This window comes from Caretta caretta, chromosome 9 (genome assembly GCF_965140235.1).
Source record: "Caretta caretta isolate rCarCar2 chromosome 9, rCarCar1.hap1, whole genome shotgun sequence".
NCBI classification, from domain to species: domain Eukaryota; kingdom Metazoa; phylum Chordata; order Testudines; family Cheloniidae; genus Caretta; species Caretta caretta.
In genome coordinates this window covers 96,840,195-96,863,968 of record NC_134214.1, presented here as the reverse complement: position 1 = coordinate 96,863,968, position 23,774 = coordinate 96,840,195, and the positions used below count along the sequence as shown (strand labels likewise).

Genomic DNA, 23,774 nt, shown 5'->3' with positions numbered 1-23,774 from the left:
TAAGATGATAACTTTTTACTTAGTAACCTCTCTCACCATACCTACACTTTACGTAAGTTGCTCACACTGTAGCATAGACAGCAAAGCCAACGAACTGTTATGAATAACTCAATCCTAAATAGTTTTAGTGGCATTGCAAAAAAAAAATCAATGCTTTCCAGGGGCTCTTCCACTAGAAGGAGTGTAGTGGAAAGGGAAATAAAGCCAGAGAAAGACAGAGATCAGCCAGAGAAGCAAACATTTCTACTTTTTGTGTAACGGTTCTTGTAAGGGATGGCCATGAGTTCACGCTACATGAAAGGATGGAGTGAATAGCTTACTGGCCTTAACTTTCCTCTAAGTTTCTCCAGACGACAACAATTGATGTGCCACAGTGTTTGGCCCCCATTATTCAGAATGGGTCTTCAGATGGCAGTTTCATAGGATGTCGGACAGCAATTTCTTCCAGAGTTTAGTTCATAGACATAAAAACATTCAGTCTCATCAAAATGGACCAGTCCTCTCCATCTTCAATACAGACACTGACCTTCTTGCCTCCACTTCTATGACAGGTAACAAATGAAGTAATATAGTGAAGACAAAACATTCATTTCGGGTAGGTCTGCATCAGACCAATGGAAAATCAGATGCATTGTGTACAACATACAGTTCCTGTGGGAAGAAGCTATCAATACGAGCAAACCCTGCAATCTCTTACATATCATTATAAATCTATAGAGGATTTCATCTCGAACGTAGTCACATAAAACTTAAAAACTAGTCTTATTTTCCCCCCAATAAGCCATTAAAATGGACAGTGACAAAATAGGGTCAGAGGGCCTAGCCTGCACACTACTCAGGAAAGAACTCCAGCTGAAGTCCACAGGAATGCCAGCATGAACAAGGGGATTACTCAAGGGAGTAAAGTTTTGCAGGTCTGGGAAACAGAGAGATTAGGCATAGAGTATATCAGAGCTGAATGCAGTGTAACTACAGCCCAATATTCATAAATAAAATACTGTAGCAGTGAGGTCAAGAGTTTAGGATTGCTCATTTATATGAATGATGAGAGCATCCAGTTACCCTATAAAGGATCAAATTAAAAAAAAAGTTTGGAATGTTTGTAAACCCCTGTGCTTCTGGATATAAGCCAACCACTAACCAGCAGAAGTTAGGAGGAAAATTTTGCTATGGGCAGGTTAATTTTAGAGCTGGTCACGAATTTTTCTCAACTTTTTTTTTTGGGGGGGGTGTCAGAAAATGCCAATGTGCGAAGACAGAATCTCATCACAGGAAAGGGTCCATTTTGACAAACCTTGGGAGAGTTCCTCAGGGCCAGGATGGAATTTCTGGACAAAAAGACAGAACCTCCCCAGATTAGCCAAAAGCCCAGCTGCTAGGGCACTCACCCTGGGAAGTGGGAGACCCAGGTTCAAACTGCTGCTCTGAACCAGGAAAAGCAGAGACTTGAACTGTGAACGCCATGCTTATTGGCCATTCTGGGGAGGGTCTGTACCCCCAGCCATGGAAAATGCAGGCAAATCTTGGTTTTGTCCCAACTGGAAAATTTTTCAAATCTCAAAAAATGTTGCAGCACAGAAAAATCATTTCCCACCCAGCTCCACCTTGTGTAACTGCCCGAAAGTGGCTTTTCTGCACATTCCTCTGAAACAGATGTTACTGGCCGGTATCAGAGACAGGCTACTGGACTAGCTGGCCCACTGGTCTTTTCTGAGATAGCAATTACTACATGTTTAACAAACCAATTCAGTCACAATATGTACTGCTGTACCACTTACATCTATGCTCTCAATCCAAAGATAGCATCTGTTTTCCTTGCATGTGTGTTCCCTGTCCTCAAACTATTGAACTTCTGGTCTCGAGTTAGAGGGCACAGCATTCAACACAATTATATGCTGTTTAGTGATCAGATGGCCTCTGTAATCAGTTTTCTTTTTCCAGCTGATGTTCTCCATCAATTAGTACATGTGGATCTGACCCAACCACCACCATTAAGATTAAGGGACCGTTTCCTCCTCTTTATCCTTTCTGACCACTTCAAAGCTTTACAACAAAAATTTTGTGTCAAGAACAATGAACAAGAGCAGAACATTGCGGATGCTGCAAACCAAGGAAAATACATTGTGACAGAGTTAACTGAAGCATGATCGTACAGGCTATCGGACAAATCTGAATCACTTGAACAGAGGTTTTTCTTTCATTTATAATTAACCACTTGGCTGTCACATCATAGTTTCCAGGATCTCCGGTTGTGAAAGTTTACACTGCAATTTGGGTAGAAGGCTGCGCATTAGAGAAGGGAAAAAAGAGGAGGGGAAAATAAATATATGCACCAGAGAAATTAAGTCAATGTAGAGCTCGAAAAAGCAGCCAAAATGACTGAACTGGGAGGAGACATCTCTTCAACAGAACACTCACAGCAGAGTTAGCGGCAGTTCACACATTGCCCCAACAATGTGCTTTAACCTTGTTACAGAGGAGCAACATCTCGGAGTGAAAAGGCAGACTGATCTCCAGGCCTATTCAGTTTGGCTTCTTCTCATATAATTGACAGAGGTAGCAAAGATGGAGACAATTGTCTGGTATAAGCTGGCAACAGACCAATGATCATTAAAGCCACATAGAGGTCAGATGATAATGGATGTTGGTCAGTACTGACCTGGGTTGGATTTCAATGGCAGTCGTCACAGAGGTGAAAGGCTCTGAATGACATGACCAATCCCCAGAATGGAAACCTGAACAAGTGAAGTTCAGAGGTTTTGTTTAAATAATTGAATGAACATAGTCTAAACTTCTTTAAACAGACACTTCTTTCAGCCACCAGTTCTTTCAGCCAATATCTTCTCCTAAACTGGCGTTCAGATATTCCTCTTAGAGGAAGTAATTTCACAAGGAATTATTGAAAACTGGGGGCATGGCTGAATTATGTAATATCTTTAAAATGATAAAAAAAAACCCAACCCCCCTCCCCGAACCTATCATCCTTGCAATAGGTTAACTTTGTCCCTCTATGCACAAGATTTTTAGGAATTTAACAAGTACATTCCTCTCCCAGATATTCCTTTAAGAGGATGTCAGTCTAAATCTAGCTTCTGTAAAGTCTGATGCAGCATAAACGGATACTTTTAATGGTTTATTTAGTCCTGTACAATCAGATTTTTGCTTAAATAGGCCCCCGTCTCCCGAGGCTCATGTACTCTTGAAAGAATACTTCAGAATTATTGTATTTATGGATCAGAATGGAGTTAAAAAAAAAGTTGCACGGAAGCTGTTAATCTACACAGACCATGGTAGAAGGCAGGCAGTGGTCCTCAGCTTCAGAGACCTGGAGATGCACTTCACCAGCAGGGCTGGGAAGAGCTCTAGATCACAAAATAATTGTAGAGCAGCATCCTACCGTTGCATAGGGATGGTGCGTCATCACAGCCCAACAGACACAGACCTCACAACATGATGTCAGTTGGCCATTCCCGTCTCTACAGCTCTGCTGTGCACACTCTCCGCTTTGGCAACTTGGGGCTCAGAAGGCATGTACACTCTAGCAGGAGGGTGGCAGGATAGCAAGACCCCTTGATCCACACAGTTCCCCAACACCCCAACGAGTTATGAGCATTGGAGATTGCATCTGGGATTTAACATAGAGAGCGAAAGCACAGCAATTACTAAATTACTCGGCATCTGCAGACCAGCGGGCCGCCTATTAGCCAGCTAAGTTAGTTATTGTGGAGTAGATCATCATGCAGATTTCCCCTCAGCCTGTCTGTCTGGCAAGAAAACCATGCTCCCTTGTCTGCGTATAACTTCGACAGCTTGTTACAGACACAGGATCCAACCCAGCAAGGTGCCAAGTGCTCTCAGCGCCCATTCACTCCCACCAAGTCAGCGGGAGTTGAACATGTCCAGTCACGACCCAAAGATGCTCAGGAAACTTGCAAGCTTCACCTTATGAGTCCTGAAGGATCAAAGATATGAAAAACCATGACCTTACCAGCAGATTATATTCCATCCTCCCACAAGCTCTTTTTCTTCCTCATTAATCTCCACTCTACAAATAGCATTTTATTCAGGCTGTCTGCAAGTGAAATCTAACAACTCTTTAATCAACATTGCATCTACAATTCTCTCATTCTACATTAATCTTTCCTCCTCTTATTTAATACACCAAATGAAAAGCTTGTCAGGTATCATGCAGTGTCCAGCAGTCAAGATAAGAGTCTGATAAACATTCAAAAAATAATACAGACAGACAAGCACAGTTCAGAACAATTAAAAAAATCCAGAATGGTTACATCTTGGCTATTGCCCCCATCCCCCATCATAATTATTTATTTAGCACTAACAAATTATTAATACACATATTTAATTCACAGGTTTTCAAGTCTAATTAAAAAGGTGATGGAAGTCTGAGTGATGGTTGCTAAGGCTGCGGTGATGCTTTGGTGGTCCAGCAGTAAGCGGTCTCTGGCTTTCATGCAGTGAGTGGGCTTAAGCTTTTTGGCATGTATTCATTACTAAAACTGATGGGACAGAAAATGATGTTGATAATCAAACACTGGCTCGCTCATTAGAAGTGTTACAAAGAATGAGAGGCCTGCATTATACAGAAATCTCAGATTCACTTCTGATGGGAGAAATCAGCACATGAACTGTACAGGAGCGAATTTAAGTAACTGCCTTCCAGTGAAGGAAAACCTGGTTACTGACATGATATGCAGCAGCTGTTCATTCACAGCAAAGAGAATAAAAGTGTGCATAAAAATAAAATAACCACAATGCATACTGCCTTTCATTCCAAAAAGCTAAATGAAGTATTAGCCTTTCCTTTGCCATCAATGAATCATAGAATATCAGGGTTGGAAGGGACCTCATCTAGTCCAACCTCCTGCTCAAAGCAGGACCAATCCCCAATTTTTGCCCCAGATCCCGAAATGGCCCCCTCAAGGATTGAACTCACAACCCTGGGTTTAGCAGGCCAATGCTCAAACCACTGAGCAATCCCTCCCCCCCCCCCCATCCATTTAAATCAATGAAGTTTTGCTATCAATTTCAATGGCAGGAGGATCAGACGCTACACAACTGGAAGCCAGCCATCTCTAGGATGAGCACATGGCTATAAACTAGCACAGTGGTTCTTAACCAGGGGCCCAGGGCCCCCTGGGGGGGCCGCGAGCAGGTTTCAGGGAGGCTGCCAAGCAAGGCCACCATTAGACTCGCTGGGGCCCAGGGTAGAAAGCCAAAGCCCCACTGCATGGCGCTGAAGCCCAGGGCCCTGAGCCCCACCACCCGGGGCTGGAACCAAACCCTGAGCAATGTAGCTTCATGGGAACCCCTGTGGCATGGGGCCCCAGGCAACTGCGCTGCTTGCTACCTCCTATCGCCGGCCCTGGCTTTTATATGCAGAAAACCAGTTATTGTGGCACAGCTGGGCCTTGACTTTTTATAGTCTGTTGGGGGGGGGCCTTAGAAAGAAAAAGGTTGTGAACCCCTAAACTAGCACACAACTGCCCTGCACAACAGAGCTGGGAGGGGGAGCTAACCACCCAAGAGAAAATCCCTATGCCTAAAAATGCAACATGATTTTTATTATCCATGCAGAGTATCGACATGCAGTGATCCCTATCAAAGGCTCCAGTCGTTAAAAGGTAGAGGTCCGTGGGGGCTCTCTGTAAAGCTTATGAATGCTTTTGTGGTTTGGTACATGTGAAAACTAATCATGACCCTGCAGACCCTTCTCAGTCATGCTGCACAGGGGGCTTTCATAAATCACATGACGTGCACGGACCATGCATGCTCCCCATGTGACTGGTAAGTGGTATAAAGGTGGATCGACACTTTTGAAAAATTACAAGGTTCTCGCCCCTAAATGAAGGACATCCCCCAATGCCCCCCCCCCCCAAATTGACTGTTGATGGTGATCCAGGATTAGATTCTAATTTCCTGCTGCATGGTCCTGGTCAACAGGTATCTTGAAAAAAATCAGTTTCACTCTGTATTATGAAAGCCCAGAAGCGGGTTTTAGAGGCATCCGGTTCCATATGCGGCGCATCTGAGATTAGCTTCTGGACCCAGTCAGGCTACTGCGTGATCCCTGGGTACGGAAATGGCTCGACCATTTCAATACTTGTCAATCACTAGTTAAAGAGGGTTCTTATGACTACTAAAGCCAACCGTATGGGCTCAAAATTATCACTGATCATATAATGAAGTCCATTTGACACACACACCGCTAGAACTATGAAAGTTTGTCTTGCAGATTTGCTCTTCCATTTTCACCATGGATAATTTTTAGGATTCTTTCTATCAGATTCCCCCTCCCAAGCTGTAAAGCAATCCATTACAGAAAAGTAAATTATCTGGGAAACTCAGTGTACAATGTTTACGAAAGCTTATGCTCAAATAAATTGGTTAGTCTCTAAGGTGCCACAAGTCCTCCTTTTCTTTTTGCAAATACAGATGAACACGGCTGCTATTCTGAAACCACTCAAAATAATGACAGTGTGGCTTTTGTTTCTCCAGATGTTTTCTCCCCCCCAAACATTCCCCCAGTACCGTAACAGTAGTTAATTGCCTAGACATGTTTTATCAAAAATTCTAATTTAATTCCCTCTTCTTTTGCAGACTCATGAAATACTCAGTATTGTATTCAGCACTTGTCATACACCAGAAAGGTCTGCAGCTTCAAAACAACCCCTTCTAGTTAGACACAGTTACTGCATAACTACTCTTGCACCCAGATTTTTATTAGCGTAGTAAGCTCCTTACCTGCCCCAACACCACTTGCAGAATCAGCGCTTCCAAGGCAGGAGGTCTATTAAAAGCAAGGGAAGACTTGCCATGCCCGTAGTCACTAAGTAGCGGGTACAGCAGCAACTACCAGTTTCACTGCAGCTGTTGATAAGTCAGATTTCTCGACAGCGACAAAGTGCATTCTAACACTGGGACTGAGAAAGTAGTGATAGCAGACTTTGCTATCCAATGGCCTTGAGCCAGGTGGCTTGTGCGCATTATTGCTCTGCCAGTGAAGATTTCCACAGCTTACCATCCTATCTGGGAGGCTTACAGGAAGAAAAATATTTTGCAGAGGGTAAATGGAAAAGCACTTTTGAGACGACAAAATTAATATTTGCATTTTGGTTGTGTTCAAAGAAATAATGTTGTGACAACTAGCTTCTCAATAACAGTACAGCCGCTAATTTAGCAACAGCGTACTTAGAAAGAGAGAAATGAATAGGAATTTTAATAAACTGCAGGCAAACGTTTGCTACATTTCCAGACCCTGGCATTTTTAGAATTAGCACATTTTCCACCTAGCGTGCTTCTGTAGTCAGTGTAAAGCTTACACTGCAGGGTATTCATAATATTTTAAACTACATCACAATTTTTCCTCATATGATTAACATAGGTTACAAGCAAATTCACTGAATGAAAAGCGCTCAGCATTCCTTTGCCATGATAAAAATCATTGGATTTCTAACCACTATAGTGTCTGCTATTTTCTAACTGCTCAGGAGAAAATATATTTGCACATAGCTTAGCATGACCAAGTCATACAGCTCACGTTTTCTTCTTAAATACAAATTTAATTAAGGCTTTTTCAAGTGCCCAACTGGAAATAGATCAGTTATCACTGTGACATGCACCAGCACCAGAAAACAACAGAAATACAAACCATCGTCCCACTCCAAACAGGGCACAGGAATCCCTCTGGAGTCAAAACTGAAGGCAGGGTGACAGCAAGAGACCATTCATTTACCACTGATAAAACATTAAAATACATTCCCTTTCCCCCACTCCTCAACTTTACTGTGCTGCATTCAAGTCTCAGCATAGGTGTCCCATTTCTGTTGCCTGCTGGTGAGAGCCACAAATGAGCTCGCCTGAAGACTGTTTTTCCTACAACAATGCTAAAGTCACAAGCAGGCCAATTCAGGAAAACTCAGAATGCAATCACAATATTTGGCTTCTAACAGAATGTCTTTGGCTTTTTTCTTGGCTATCATAGTCCATTGACTTGCCATACATCTCAGTCGGCTCCAAAGAGCAATCACGTCAATGTTGAGACACTGAACATTAACAAAGGAAAAGTGCTAAGATTTATACTGGTTAGCAATTCCTCTTTTAGTAATCTCTTCACCCCAGAATTCTTTGCTACCATGTGCAGAAAAGCATATACGTTTTTTACCCTCTGAAATGTGCCAGTTGCCTTAGATCACATCTTAACTGTATCCCAATGAGAAGAATGTGGTCCATGCCTTTGTGAACTGGAGGGAAGGTGATGCAGACAGCCTCAATGTGGCAACTACGTTAATTGCTTACCTCAAACAGTAACATTTGGAGAGTATTTCATGTAGATTTAGCTTCTATCATGGCGATTTAGCAGCTGGAAACTAGGAGACCACACCACATGAGCAGCTAGCTCTCTGTTGGCCACCACCAAATGCTCTGCAGAGCATGGACCACAGTTTGGGAACCACTGACTTCCAGAAAATTACTTCTGTATTTGTCATAATCCCCCAGAGTATTGTGAATACAGTAAATACTGAAGTAAATATCTATTTATCTGAGGAAAATGTGACAAGTTTTAAGGGCAACCACTTGACACTTATGGCTGATGGCTAGGTTTCAACAAATAATACTTGGCTGCTTGGATAGAGCTCTTTTCAGCCACATTTCCTTAAAAGATCAACAAAAGGAAACTGTCATCATTGTATAGATGAGGACACAGGGGCACAATGAAGTGAAGGGATTTTCCCAAGGTCACACAGCAGTTCAGTGCCAGAGCTGGCAACAGAACCCAGGAGCTTGACTCCCAGTCCAGTGTTCCATCCATGGAACTGTGCTGTATTATACCATAGCCATATGCCCCACTAGGGACATGAAACTGCATTTACAGGGTCTCTATAAATTGCTTCTTCAGTGATCACAAATCAACCAGATCCACCTCCTGAACACAACACACACCACAACAGCTGCCCTCAGGACTCAGCTGTAGGAAATGCGCATTGTATAATGTATTGTGTTTTGTTAACAAGGATTCCATTCACATCCTTTGCCCCCTCACACACTAAGTAGATATTTAGACATTTCTTTCAGATATCCAGAGAGGGGCATAACACTGATGGAGAGAGGAATTCAGTGCACATTCTCTTTCTTTTCTGGCATATAATATTCCAAATACTCTGTAGTTAATCTGAAGTGGAGCTCTCCCAAACAGTGATAGACATCAAAACTGTAACTCTTGGATTTGAATGACTTCATTTTCAAGTGATAAGAATCCTTGCTTCTATACTTTCTAAAGCCTAACCCTAGGAAATTCCCACACCAGCTTAACAATAAATTGAGTTCTTTGTCATATTTAATGAAAGAGCAGCAACACCGTTAATTCCTGTATGTTTGGCACACAGTCAATACCAAGTAAATGCTGAACCCCCCAAATTTTGGTTTAAATTGGATTGTGTGGGAGAGTAGCTACCATTGTATCCTTATTTAGAACAAGCTCAAGGGGGTATTTAAAAAAGGATCACCTTGGTGAGAGACAGATTTTTAAATATCTCTGAAAATATGAAGAAACAGTACTTTGAATCCCTGTATCACTTACTGTTTTAGAAAGCTAAATAAGAGGGAAACCCTCAGGCAAGCTCAATGAAGCAACATTTAACTTTCTCATCCATGGTGCGATAGCACCAGTTACTAAGCAAAGTGAGATCTCACTGGGACCAAAGCGACTGTGTTCCAATAGCTTCCCATTCATCTCAGTGGAAAATCCCTTCTTGAGCCCCTGGGACTCCTGATCTCTCCAGCAGCCAGCACCAGAGGAAATGTTTGGAGGGCGCTTTCCTTGTACTAAGGCAGCAGATGAAATCTAACACGATTTTGAGATTTAAAGACAAATGCCGATGATAGCTTGCAGGCCCTTTCAAGAAAGCTCTAAGTTATGCCACCTGATGTGGCATCCAGGGATCTGTCAGGCCTAATGAAGCCACAGACAAGCCTCCTTTGCTTTGGCTACATCCCTGGCAACAAGGAAGCAGTGGTGTAGGAGCTGGTATGCCCGTTCTGTATCAATGGAGGACCCTCCCCTAAACTGGCTTTAGGGACCCTTTCCTCTGCACTGCCGATGTAAAGTGGCTGCTTCATGGCACAGAATCCGGGCCCAAGAAGCGGACCGCAATGAACAACGGAAACACGTCAACATGGGGGAGTTTTACCCAGCTTACAAACATGGGTGTTTACATTCTTATTCAATACTGCAATTGCTGCAGGAAAATGACATTAATGGACTCTGGACTAAATCCTGGGCCCTTGTGCAAAGCCGGGGTCAACAGGCCCTGTGCAGTGGGTCTTGCAGGGATCAAGAGCAATGGAATGCTCCTCCCAACCCATAGGAGCCAGAGCACCAACGGCATCCATAGCAACCGCATTACCCAGACCTATCCCACCAACCCGTGGGTACTGGATGATGGATCTGTACTGTGTCTTTAAAAAAAATCTCCTGTACTTTGAGGCTACCACGTGAATTTGTATAATTCTAGTAGATATGGAGACTTTGAAAAATAAAATAGCGAGGAGACAATTTCCAGTAGAAATTAGTGTTTTAAATAAACAAGAAAGGACGTATTTGAAATACTCTAAGCCATTTGCCTGTTTGAAATATTTCAGACTACATGGTTCCTATGAAAGAAAGGGTTCTGGAGCTTATTTTCCTCTAATGACTGCAAGATAAAATTAGCCAGGTGATTTACATACAGGAATATATTGGTGAGAGAGGATTTAGCTATGGCAACATAAGAAAAACATTAGCCTTTATCTTGCAGTGAAAATGAAAGGCAATTAAGAAAGCCTGCAAGCTATCATCACTGTATATAAATTCAGCTTTATTAATGAATGAATTAATTAACTACATGGAAAATGATAGATAACAGTTAAAATAGTGAATATTTTCTGCTAAAAAAAGTACATTTGAGAAAAAGACAAATGCAAATAAAACATTCTCTGTGTTCTTGTAATGCAACCAGTGTTGCACATTTTAATTTGAATACTGCAATAGTAGAACACGAAATATTTGGGCTATTTGTAGGGACTTCCTACATCTTCTAAAACCCAAGGTTTCTTTAGTAACTTGTCCAGCTAAAAAACTGTAATTCTTCATAATTTAAAAACAAGTATTGGGATTCCCTCCAAGACCTTTGCTACTCGGCTTATCCAGAGCGCCCCGTTGAGTCCTGGGAGAACACTTCATTCAGTTCTCCGGGTCACACAACATTCAGCTCGACTCTGGATTTCATCACTCAGGTTCCTTTATTTGGCATACAGCAAAACGACACTGAGCTGATCAGACTCAAGCGTAGGTGCTGTGTATAGCACGAACCACAGCACACCCAAAATTACATCGAAAACCGCTTCCTTTATATACCTTTCCACTTTACATTGCACCACGCATTTTTTGATTGGCTTGGTGACTTTGCGAGGAACCAGTCCTTGTACAGCATGCTCTGTCCCGGTGCTTTCACATGGAGCCAGATTTTTACATTCCAGGTTTATCTTGTTCGCTGTCCATTGCATCAGGGTGTTGCTGCTTATCTTAGCAACCACAGCTATCCGGAGCCCAGCATACCGTTTGTCAAGCCCCTATTCACAACTTAACCTTCCATTCACCTTCCCAATAATGCCCACTAAGAAATGAGGCACGTTACTTATGTTAAACCAGACCCACAGCAGGTACTAAAGGTCTTCACAGCCGTTCCTTTCTTCCACACACAGGACACTGGTAGTTGCTCTGGATGCTACACTGCAGCTTTCCTGTTCAGTAGGCAACACATTTTCCTATCAACATTATTTCAGCTTCATAATGCTAGTCCATCATTTCCTGTTTCTCAGCGTTTTCTTTCAGGTACTCCAAAGACAAAAGGAGTCTCAGAAGACAAGAGGAAAACTTGGACCAAGATGCTAAAACCTCAAGAGCAGGGCAGGACATTTGGACTATTAAGAGCAGGAAAAAATAAAGTCCATCTTTTCTCTCAGACCTCCAAAGTCCACTGAAGTCAGCTGGAGTCTTTTCTTGGACTTCAGTGGGCTTTGGCCTCTGGAGAGAGTGAGCTGAAAGTTGTTTGCTGTGTGGGTTTATTTTGCTGCTGGGATATAGGTATTTTATCTTGTATATTTTTTTTGTGAACCCAAATTATGTTAGGGTATGTAGAGCTTAGGATGGGCACACCTCTGGTGTTATGCAGTTTTAAAATCTAATAAAACAACCATGGTTAAGTTGTAGGGTCAAGAGAATAGTGTGATGCTTACATCTGATTCCTATTACAGAACAAGTGTAATATATATTTTTACTGTAATATACACTAGTATGGGACTGTCCGTATTGTTTGCATAGATAGAAAGAACAAATTTACATTGTTTCTCAAAATTTATAGGACTAGATAATGTATCCCTTACATTGGTGAGTGCTTATACTCACATGGACAGCCTGACTGAAGTCAAGAGCAAGACAAGAATATGGGGAAGCTGTTCAATGTAGTCATTTCCATGCTTTGCTGCAGGTTCTCACTCGACCCCTTCTTCGGCTTCACTATCTTCAAACAAGTTCAATTGCTTCACAGCAAAACTGTGTTTTCACAAAACCTAAATGGCAACACTGTATAATGCACTTTATGAGTGCAAACAGGGGTGGCTCATAGCTCCTTGACAGCACTCAGATGCTCTCACGTTATCCAGACCTACTCTAGGTCCTTCTTCCACTGGGAAATTCTGTGATCACTGGTGGTTAGGGCAGCCTGGCATGTGAAAAAGACATCTCAGGTCACCCACACAACAGGTGGGTGTAAGTAGGGCCTGGTCTACACTTAAAAATTAGATCAACCTAGCAAGGTTCCTCAGGGCTGTGAAAAATTTCACACCCTGATCATCGCCGTACTGAGGTTGATCCAAACCCTGATGTAGCCATGGCACGGCTGATGGAAGAGTTCTTCCACTGACTTAGCTAGTGCCTGTTGGAGAGGTGGATTACCTGCATTGGCACAAAAACTCTGTCAATGTAGGAAGCATCTACAGTCCAGTGCTACAGGGGCACAGCTGTAGCGTAGACATGGCCTAGGTAAGATTCCTGCTCTGAACAGAACAGTTTATAGTCCAAACCTGCACCCTGCCTTCAGTCTGGATTTATTGACGACATGAACAACAAAACATAACCCTCAGTTGAAGCTCTATCCCCCCAGTTGGGTTGTTCCTAGGCTTTCCCAGCAGGCCTGCTTCTGGCCCATCTCCTGCTTTTCTTTGTCTCACAGCGACCCCTTTTATATCCTGATTGGAGTTAACAACATGCACCATCCACTCTGAATCAGCAGAAATTACCTTTCATCTTCTCGCAGGAGTCAAGCACTTGAGATCAAGATGGCTCAGAGGAACCCTGAATGCTAATTCAGGGTCTTCGAGACAGTCACCCTATTATTGATCCTAAAACAAATAAAAAGAAGGACTCCAAGCCGATGGCCATATCATGCCAGCAGCTTTTAGGCAGAACTCCTCATTAAAATCAATGAGTACTTCTGCTTACAAACTGATGGTAGAATATGGTATTTGGCCAAGGGAAATGTAAGGCATTCAAACTGTAGTTGAATAGGTTGTTTGTCATATTTAAGGCCCTACCAAATTCACGGCCATGAAAAACACATCACAGACCGTGAAATCTGGTGTCCCCCTGTGAAATCTGGTCTTTTGTGTGCTTTTACTCTATACCAGGAGTGGGCAAACTTTTTGGCCTGAGGGCCACATCTGGATATGGAAATTGTATGGCAGGCCATGAATGCTCACAAAATTGGGGGCTGGGGTGCAGGAGGGGGTGAGGACTCTGGCTGGGGGTGCGGGCTCTGGAGTGGGGCCAGAAATGAGGATTTCAGGATGTGAGAGAGGGTTCTGAGCTGGGGCTAGGGATGAGGGGTTGGGGGTGCAGGAGGGTGCTCCGGGCTGGGATGGAGGGGTTCGGAGGGCGGGAGGAAGATCAGGGCTGGGGAAGGGGATTGGGGTTCAGGAAAGGGTCAGAGGTGCAGGCTCCGGGAGGCGCTTACCTCAAGCAGTTCCCGGAAGCAGCGGCATGTCCCCCCTCCAGCTGCTACACGGAGACACAGCTAGGCGACTCTGCATGCTGCCCTGTCCGCGGGCACCGCCCCTGCAGCTCCCATTGGCCACAGTTCACGGCTAATAGGAGCTGCAGAGGCAGCGCTTGGGGCGGGGGGCAGCATGCAGAGCCTCCTGGCTTCCCCTACATGTAGGAGCTGGAGGGAGGACAGGCTGCTGCTACCAGGAGCTGTGCAGAGTGGGGCAAACCCCTGACTCTGCTCCCCAGCTGGAGTGGCAGAGTGGGGCAAGCCCGGGATCCCGCTGCTCGGCAGGAGCTCAAGGGCTGGATTAAAACGTCTGGAGGCCATAAAGCCCCCGGGCCATAGTTTGCCCACCCTGCCCTATACTATAAAGATTTAGTGGGGGAGACCAGAGTTTCTCAAATTGGGGGTCCTGGCACAAAAGGAAGTTGCAGGGGGGTTGCAAGGTTATTTTAGGGGAGTCACAGTATTGCCACCCTTACTTCTGCGCTGCCTTCAGAGCTAGGCGGCCGGAGGGAGGCGGCTGTTAACCGGGCGCCCAGCTCTGAAGGCAGCATCCCACCAGAAGTAAGGGTGGCAATACTATACTATACCATGTGACCCTTACTTCTGCACCGCTGCGTTCAGCTAGGCAGCCAGAGAGTGTCGGCTGCTGACTGAGGGCCCAGCTCTGCAGAAATAAGGGTGACAATGCCTGCCATCCTTACTTCTGTGCTGCTGGTGGTGACAGAGCTGCCTTCAGAATCATAGAATATCAGGGTTGGAAGGGACCCCAGAAGGTCATCTAGTCCAACCCCCTGCTCGAAGCAGGACCAATTCCCAGTTAAATCATCCCAGCCAGGGCTTTGTCAAGCCTGACCTTAAAAACCTCTAAGGAAGGAGATTCTACCACCTCCCTATGTAACGCATTCCAGTGTTTCACCACCCTCCTAGTGAAAAAGTTTTTCCTAATATCCAATCTAAACCTCCCCCCCTGCAACTTGAGACCATTACTCCTCGTTCTGTCATCTGCTACCATTGAGAACAGTCTAGAGCCATCCTCTTTGGAACCCCCTTTCAGGTAGTTGAAAGCAGCTATCAAATCCCCCCTCATTCTTCTCTTCTGCAGGCTAAACAATCCCAGCTCCCTCAGCCTCTCCTCATAAGTCATGTGTTCTAGACCCCTAATCATTTTTGTTGCCCTTCGCTGGACTCTCTCCAATTTATCCACATCCTTCTTGTAGTGTGGGCTCTGCCTTCAGAGCTGGGCTCCTGACCAGCAGCCGCCACTCGCCAGCTGCCCAGCTCTGAAGGCAGCGCCGCAGCCAGCAGCAGCGCCGAAGGAAGGGTGTACTGCAACCGCCCCTACAATAACCTTGCGATCACCCCCCCGCAACTCCTTTTTGGATCAGGACCCTGACAATTCCAACACTGTGAAATTTCAGATTTAAATAGCTGAAATAATGAAATGTAAAAATCCTATGACTGTGAAATTGACCAAAATGGACCGTGAATTTGGTAGGGCCCTAGTCATACTGTTGCAACCATTCAAAAAGGATAGATCTATCAGCCGCCATGGAAATTAGATTCTCATAAATAAAAGTATAGTTTGTATATGAACATCCTGGTTTCATGTTGCTCTTCAAAGTTTTTCTAATTGAACTGCTGAATTTCAAATATGACTGAAGATTTTTGTTTTATTTAAATTTCGGTCTGCATTCTAGCAATTAATGCAATATGTTGCACTGTAATTATCTCCGCATAAAATCCAAATACTACTCTACTTACTCACATGAGTCCTACTGAAATCAGTGGGACTACTTGTGTGAGTCAGGCAAGCAGAATATGTGGCCCACAATGCACTCACCTTAACCAAAACCTAATGTCTGCGGTAGTACATATAAAAAAGTGGTTATAGTGTTAAAAATAAAATTTGGGGTCTTTTAAAAAAAGAGCCACGTATCCATCAGTGCTCACGGCACAGCCACAAAAGTAAAATATCTGTGTCAAGCTCAGAAATTACTTCTTGTTTTGTTAGTCTAGGACAGTGAATTGTTTGTAAAAACAGGTTTTCCATATATTTAGCAATAAAACTTTTGCATCACACCTGGTAATTTTGTACCTTGCATTTTTTACACAGATCCATTTTATAGCAGTACAGCATGTGACATGTAATTACTTCCAAGAATGCAAGCAAAGCAGTTGGTGTCTTTTACAGTCCCATAACTTTCAATACTAAAAATCAAATGAAAAACAATCTGAGCTTGCAGGACTTGCATTTTGTTGTTGTTGTTGGAAAGCAACTTAAGGTTTTCATTTTGGCACCTCAAATCAAATTACCTCTTTCAATGTCAGGTTTCAGAGTAGCAGCCGTGTTAGTCTGTATGCGCAAAAAGACAAGTACTCCTTTTCTCTTTCAACGTGTCATTTCATTGCTATCATATCCTTAAACTGGATATCACAATTAGACGCTGTTCTTAAGCTCATGGAAGCCTATGGCAGGGCTCTCATGGATTATAAGGATGCAGGATCAGGTCCTTAAAAAGCAATCTCCTTTCTCTTTTATTCAGGAGACTGGTGGTCTGCACTGCAATCGGAACACAGCCACATGAACAGGTATGTAGTGTGGAAGGAGGTCCGCTGCTGATAATCCTTGCGACAGATTTTCAAAGGAGGATACAAGCAGTACACTGTAGGGCTGCTGCTCTGTTTCCCCAGCCCAGGAAGGATTAAGCACCAGGTCTCTTTCAGGCCCTTCCCCTCAGCACACAGTTTATTACTTCAAACAAAAAGCTCACAAAGGAACACAAAACAAAGCTATTCCCCTGACCAATGTGGGCCCAGACGCCTATAACTCTGGATCTTCTCTCTCTCTCTGATCTAGCAGTGGGGCCGGACACAGTAACCAACCTCTCTCCTGCATATCTCCTCCAGCTGCGCTCTCGGCCCTTTATAAGCATCGCCTGACCCCTTGCCAGCTGGGTCTGATAACTGAACAGGGCTAGCTGGCCCTTAGAGTGGCAGACCCTCCTGTTGCATGTGCACCCCAACAGTCCACAAAAATACACACTCACACAAACAATGGTGCACCCTCGCTGCTAGTTATGTGAAAAACTACCCACGAGGCAGTCACATATAACTACCTGCATGCCTGAATGTGGGATGGTAGGCGCCGCGGGGTGCCCTCTGGTGGAAGCGTAGCTTCTAGAGTCAGATGTTCATATTCAAAGGCATTGATGGCAGCAGGAGAGCACTTTGTAACCAAAGAACTGTAATTAGAGACTGACAACACTGAGTTTCCCTCGATAGCTTCTTATTTCAAGTGAAAACAAAAAGATGTGTTTGGGGTCTAGAGTGTTTTCAAGTAACATTCATTGACTTCCTGGTAAGGGCTCAGTCCTACCAAAATAAGCCAGCTAGGGGCTGGATCTCAGAAGTATCATGAGCTTTCTGGATTCTGCAGAAAGTAGCTTCTCTCTCAAGGCTCCAGATCACCTCTCCAAGCATCCGACAGTTGCACCTCTATTGAAGCAGATTTGTCAAATCCACTAGCCCAAATGGGCCTGTTGAGAGGACTCATTCACTGTTTGAACATGGGAGCAGATTCCTTCCTAGCCATCTGCTCATGTATCAATCAGCCTAGGGAGAACTTTAGATTTGTTATGTTGTCCTGAAGTCCCTGGTCTCTCCCTGAGAGCCAGTATGCAATCTGAAGACTATTGACCACATCAAGGTCACAAGAGACATAGCTTCCTTGATCATGAGTGCACTTTCTGCTTGCTAAATTCTAACTCCTATTTTTGTACCTGTAATTCACCTGGGGGCACAGTTTTTAAGTAGCTGTACACCATCTATTCGATTTGTGCTTTTAATGAGGTAATCAAAGTGCAGCTACTCAGATTTGTGGGCATAAATTGTGCTTGTGAAAGGGATAAGTTTTCAGAAAGGTGGCCTCCTTACATAAAAGTTTAAATAGGACTATTATGCAAAGGACATGGATGATCAAAGTTTTAACAGATTGTATGAGAAATAAGCTCCAACGTTAAGACATCCACACATCTCAAAAAAAGTCAATGAATGACCACATCTGAGACTATATGCGTCCTTTAGCTCCAGTGAGGGGGGTGGATGGATAGAGACCTCCCACTGAATGCTGATTCCTACACCTGAGCCCTGCATCAAGCTATCAATGGAACTTGTGAGCTTGTGCAGCTCAAATGGCCGAGGACCTATTATACTGGATTTCTGATCAATCAAGAAACCTGGTTCTCATGAAAGGCATAGAAGAGATACTAGGGTCTACTGTTAAAGACCAAAGCTTGGTCACTCTCTCCAGGAAAACAACACAACACACACTCTATAGGTCAGTGGCCTGATTGTTTTCTTTTTTAAGTTTCTAAGCTTCCCCCTAGCCTCCTTTCCCTTCCCCGCCAGTCTCTGGTGGCTTCTCCAGATGCTTGGCTTCTTTTACATTTTTTTTTAAAAACCTTCGCTGAAGACATTTGAAGCACTTACATCAACAAACTTCTGCTGCTTTGTCACAGTCACTTACTAGGTTCCCCAAAATAGATGGCAAAATAAATTAATAAAATAAAAAGAAGCTTGGGAACCACTGAATGAGGCTAAATTCATGAGGAACATGAGGAAGGAAGCAAGATGCTAGAATGTATAGCTAAAACACAATCAAAATCAAGAGTCATCCACAAATAATCCAGTTGTGCCCTAGCTACTGGTACCCAGGTCATCTCCTCAGTGATACCCTTGTCCTTCTTCCCCTCTCTTTCATATTGCCCACTGAAACCATCTTATGTCTTGTCTTAAACGTACACTGTAAGCAGGGACAATCTTTCATTGTGTGTTTCCCCAGTGCATAGCACAACGGGGCCCAGATCTCAGCTGGAGCCTTTGTTGTTTGGATTATGGTAGCACCTAAAGTCAGCACCTTGGCTCTGCTAAATTGGAAAAATATAACATATGCGATGTAAGTTATACTAAAAAAGTGATCTAATTAGCTGTGTGAAAAAAATAGCGCTTTATGGAATGACAAACATCTTAACTCTACAATCTGATCCACATAGACATGGCCTTACACCTATGGGGAGTCCCAGTGAAGTGAAGAAGGCTCTGACAAGCTGGCAGTCTGCTTTAAGGTCCGGATCGTGCTGTCTGACCCATTAAGTAGTAATTCAAACAACTATTGGGCCAGATCCTCCTCTGGGCACTTCAATAGCGCTAGATCTCCTCCAGCTGGGGATCTGGCCCATTGTATTTACTTCTAAACTGCATAGCTTTGGCCTTATCTAAAACTCATATTAAGTCTACAGTATTCTGAACAACCCAGAAGCATGTTTCTCCAAGGGGAGCAAAAAATCCCCCACACATAAAATTAATTTTCATAGCCAGTTCAGCAGGATATTATATGCAAGACAAAACATGAGTAGCTCTGACATAAGCAATGTCTACCTCACTGTATGCATCAGTTGCATGAATTATATTAACAGCTATTTTTCTTCCCCATTATACTATCTGAAAATGATGAAGACTTGAAACCATATTATAGATGATGGGCCTAATCCTGTTCCCACTGACGTCAGTGCGGATAGATCAATCCCTATATTTCAATACATTTAGTCTTCTACTCACTATCATTAAATCACAGTGAGTGTCAGGCTTTGCGGACACACCACAAAACCTTTCAAATTATTCTACTAATGATCTCACATATCAGAGACGAAAGGAATCACCTCTGACTGGACCGAGTTCTCAATTTTTATGAAACCATGGTGCAAAAATGGTTCTTGATGGTGTCACTGCTTCCACCAGCTGTTTTAATTTGCACATAAATGGGTCAATTAGAGCTGTGTTTCTATATACTGTGAATTTACTTTACAGCAACTCCAGTTTGGTACATCACTGGCCAGACCAGAGAATGTACACAACACAGCAAATAATTCTAGCAACTGCAACTTCTAGGAAAGGGACTCAGTCTAAAGCCTCTTGATCCTTAACAAAACTGTTGAGAATAGGACACTTCCACCTTGATTGAATTGGCCTCGTTAGCACTGACCCCTCCCCCACCCCCCCCCACACACACTTGGTAAGGCAACTCCCATCTTTTCATGTGCTGTAATATAGATACTGCTTACTGTATTTTTCACTTCATGCACCTGATGAAGTGGGTTTTAGCCCACGAAAGCTTATGCCCAATTAAATGTGTTAGTCTCTAAGGTGCCACAAGGACTCCTCGTAGTTTTTGTCTCATCTTGTTCCTCCGTACCGTAAAACACAAACAACCTTATGATTCCCAAGAGAGGCTTCTAGCTTGGAAACTGTCAGATCCCATACATGACCCACTAGGGATGTAAAAGGTTAACCAGTAAGCATTAGGCTTACCATTAACCCACCTTAACCATTAACCCTCTGCACACTGGCCAGAGCAGCCCCAGCCCCAGCGGCCTTGAGCGTGCCAGAGGGACTTCAGCCCCAGCTGCACCAGGCTGGCCAGCCAGAGGGACCCCAGCCCCGGCCACAGTCACCTCAGTTAACCAGTTAAACTATATAATTTTAATTGTTAAACCACTTAACTTTTTAAATGATATTTTACATCCCTATGACTCACTTATAGTTAAAAAAGTCAAAAGAAGAAGAATATCACTATTAGCAGGTGTCCCGTCTATTCTCTCAATAACCCATGGGTTTGGTTTTTTTTGTTGTTTTTTTTGTTTGTTTGTTTTTACAGATTTCATTCTTTGCTTTTGATTACGTCTTTATTGTTCTGCGTTAACGGTTTGTACCGTGCTCCCAGCTGCCCAGACGGGCCTGGGGGAAACCGTATATAAATAAGAATTTCCAAAGGTGACAAAATGATATTGGGTGCCCAACCTGACACAGTTTCAAGGAGCCTGACTTTGAGAGGGTTGATGCCGAGTGCTGTCTGAATTTGACCCCATTGGAAGGTGCCCCAGCGTGGATACTCTAAAATCGAGGCCCTTCAATATCCTACTGAAAGTTTTCCCATTACTGTAACATTCTGGTGTCATTTCTCAGGCATGCAGTTTTAGTCCTAGGTATGTCCATAACTTAATAAAAAAATCCAGTCAATTTAGTATCATAGATCAACGGAAATAATCTTGTCACAGCATGAAAAGCCACAAAGCATCCAGGGATTTGAAAAGCATGAGGAATCAATTGTACATCAAGTCAGCTGCTGTGGTTTATTTTAAGTCTTGCTCATCTGATTTATTACCATCATTGCTACCAATTTGCATGGATAATAGAACAAGACCCCCTCTTAAACTCCTAATCAGGAATTAAAAAAAAAGAACACACTGTTAGATCTCTTCCTGCTTATCAGGGAAAGTGAACACATTATCGTTTAATGTCAGCTTTATTATAAGGATTGCACTGGATTGGAAAGAAGCATATTAAACTGCCTCAGTGACATCACCGCTAATTTGTTACCATAAACAGCTGCAAAAATGTAAAGCTATCAACAAATCCCTTCATTAAAAAGCTAGTTCATAAATGTTACTATTGTTATGAGAAGTACAACAATGGCCAGCTGCACTCTTGGTGCCACTGAAAATATTTTTTTCAATTTTGCAAGAGGAACAGATATCAGATTTGTGCAACTGAGCTAGCATCCTGTTTCCATGCATTTCAGAATTTCGTAAAATCAGAAATTTTACTAAGTATTGTTCAGGTGGGAGATTTTTTTTTTTTTTTTGCATGTGTAGCACTGACAGACCCTGGTCACTGGTGGGCAGGGTAGAACCTGGGGCCTCTGGAGCTTAAAGCATGAGCTGCTACCGCATGAGCTAAAAGCCACATGCCTCTTAGCTAAGGCTGTAGAGCAGACTAATTTAACTCTCTCTCTCGCTCTCTAAGTGGTCTTGGTGCCACTAGATAGGACAGAACGCCACACCCAGGACGTGCGTGGGTTACATATGCATCCGGTTTATTAAAGATGAGAGAGTAGCTTGTTACTTTGTAAGGTAAGCTCTTGACAGGTAGTTTTATAATTTACACCATAAATACACACAACTGTTTATAAACAATGTAAGAGGCAAGAATCTTATTTCAAAGAACCTAAGAACAATCCATTGTGATACCTCATATGTAAGAAGAGGAGAAGACCCAGAGAAGGATGGAGAGACCTACGAGGAAGAGATCAGAAAAACAACGCTACACAAAAGCACAGAAAAGGGAGGAAGAGCCTCTGAAAAATGAACTCAAAACTTAAACTGATTTCAGTGAGATTTTGGTGTGCACAATAAATGCAGGATCAGACCCCTTCCATTTTGGATGCACGTCCGAACTAGAACAAATCCACAAAGGACTAGCTCCAGAGGTGAAAGCAAGCCGGTCCGGTACGGCGTACCAGCAAGAGCCGGTACACAGCCGACCATACCGGCAAGGGGCAACTTCCCCAGGCCAGCAATTTAAAAGGGCCCTGGGCTCCTGGCAGCACCCGGAGCCCCTGGTCCTTTAAATCACCTCCAGAGCCCCGCTGCTGGAGCCCCAGGGCTCCGGCGGTGATTTAAAGGGCCCAGGGATTTAAAGGTCCCACCCCTTCTGCCTGAGGCACCCCCCTTCCGGTTGAGGGCCCCACCACCACCTTGCTCAGGACCCCGGCCCTGCATACCGTTAAGTCCCTTAAGTTACTTTCACCCCTGACTTGTTCACCCTCCCATCACCTAGTCACAAGGCCTGCATTATCCCTCTCATTCACCAACCCTGGCTTCCCATCCCCAGCCCAGCATCAGTCTCGTCTTCACGTCCTGTCACCCCACCCCCACCTGCCCCACACAATTTGCCCTCATTGCTCCCTTCCCCAGAGGTTTAATACAATCCCAGATCTTTGGCCTCCGTCTCTCACAATAGTTCCCTATGCCCTAAAATGAGCTTGGGGCCCAGCAGGTCTAGCTGCCTCCCAGGGGCACTGTTTACTACACTAGGACTTTGCCCAAGTTGCTTGTCACCCAGAGTATTCTACAAACACTAACAGGTAGCCTCAGAGGTCACAATGCTTGTTGCACTGGGGCTTCCAGACAGGTGGCATGAAGAGACTTGGAAAAAAGGGAGGAAGGAGAGAGGTTGGGAAACTGAAGATTTGTTTGCGTTTGTGTGTTATATACATGTAATAATGTTACTGGCTGGATCATCTGCAGCGGTTGGGCCTGGGACATAAGAACGGCCATACTGAGTCTTTTGAAAACTCAAAGCATACGCTTCTATTGCTTGTGGAAGGAACAAGCCTGAAGGCAAGAATAGATTCATAAGCCTCAATGTGAAGTCTAGGCACTAGCGGGGGTTAGAGAGGCACAGGGCGTTCGCCCAAGTAACATACAAACGTGAAATACATTGGAAAAAATCGTTAGGATTTAGAATGGATATTGCCTGAACATTCTCTCTCCTGCGGGGCTAAAGCCAAAGCACGACAAATGTACTTAAAGCAATTATCTTCTATAATTTACCATTCTAAAATGCTCAAATAAATTTGTTAGTCTCTAAGGTGCCACAAATACTCCTTTTCTTTTTGCGAATACAGACTAACGCGGCTGCTACTCTGAAACCCCCTGTCATTATAAAACCTAGCACTTTTACTTTCCAAGTCTTTTGGCCCAATCTCACAAGGCTCTTACATGCACACAATTCATCCTTACACAGTTAGCCCTATTGATGTCAATGGGA

The 23,774-nt window shown here is 43.7% G+C and overlaps 1 protein-coding gene across 5 annotated transcripts in view; it reads right to left on the bottom strand.

Moving 5' to 3' along the window:
• The window catches only part of FGF13 (fibroblast growth factor 13), a 347,500-nt gene that overhangs the window by 217,625 nt on the left and 106,101 nt on the right, over positions 1 to 23,774 (bottom strand). The window contains exon 1 of one of the 5 annotated variants that reach the window (XM_048863498.2): positions 6,763 to 6,913. The exons of the other annotated variants lie outside the window; for them this stretch is intronic. The gene's annotated coding sequence lies outside the window, so the exon portion shown is untranslated. Of the gene's footprint in view, positions 1 to 6,762; positions 6,914 to 23,774 lie in introns of those variants that run through there. 5 annotated transcript variants of the gene reach the window in all.